Genomic DNA, 936 nt, shown 5'->3' with positions numbered 1-936 from the left:
CTCCACCCCCCACCCCCCACCCCCACAGCCACATGTATGTATCAGTGGAATAACCTAGGGCAATTTATTTTAGGTCTCAGAGACTCTTGATTTATTCATCTGTAAAATGGGAACAATATTGCCTAATGCACAGAGTGGTTGGGTGAAGATGGTGTGACATGATTTATCTAAAAACTCTAGCTCATAGCTGACAAATAGTAAACTTCCTATAAATACCTGCTATTACTATTATCCACATTAACCCAATCAAAAAACTGAAAGACAGCTTTGCGCAGTGGCAGTATCGTAGCCAATGAGGTTTATCCGAGGCGCGATTATTGCTAATTGAAAAAACTGAAAGACAAATGTAATTTGTCAGATTATAATCACATATTCATGCATATTTTATTTTATCATCAAAACATCCCTGGGCAAAACAAAGAGTAGGCATGTTATTTGACAAATGAGGCAACCGAGGTTCAGAGAGATTAAATTAATATCTCAAAGTCCCCAAGCTAGTAGTTTACAAAGAATTAGTACCTTCGGTGTCTACAATATGATGCAAAACAATCATTTTGCCTATCTTCTGCCACACTGCAACATTGCCCTTAAACTCAAGTGATTTGACAGTCACCCTCAGGGTTATTGGCACGTGAAGAGAGACCATGACAGTCAAGTTTCGGAACATCTGTGCCAGGACCCACAGCTCTTTGTCCTCCCACTTCCCTTGCTATGTTTACAAGTCTACTCCATGAAATAGCATGATTTATTCTTACTTAGAAGGCAGACTACAGCAGATGGATTTGCCTTGGAGGTCTCCTACATCAAGTACTGACTCATCCTAGTCCTGATCATTTGTAAAATCTGGGAAGATCACAGCCCAAAAAGGTATGGTCAGTGTCCAAGTTGACCACTGGGCCTCATTCCCATGTCCACTAGGAGCAATCCCCTGGGATG

At 41.1% G+C, this 936-nt stretch overlaps 1 non-coding gene across 1 annotated transcript; it reads left to right on the top strand.

Annotated features, from left to right (window-relative positions):
• The first annotated feature begins 263 nt into the window (after positions 1–263).
• On the top strand, positions 264–400 carry LOC123954731. Its single transcript, XR_006821121.1, has one exon. It is a non-coding gene; the product is annotated as a U4 spliceosomal RNA (small nuclear RNA).
• Positions 401–936: the final 536 nt, after the last annotated feature.

The sequence above is a fragment of the Meles meles genome, chromosome 12 (genome assembly GCF_922984935.1).
Source record: "Meles meles chromosome 12, mMelMel3.1 paternal haplotype, whole genome shotgun sequence".
Lineage (NCBI taxonomy): Eukaryota > Metazoa > Chordata > Mammalia > Carnivora > Mustelidae > Meles > Meles meles.
This window is presented reverse-complemented; position numbering and strand designations above follow the sequence as displayed.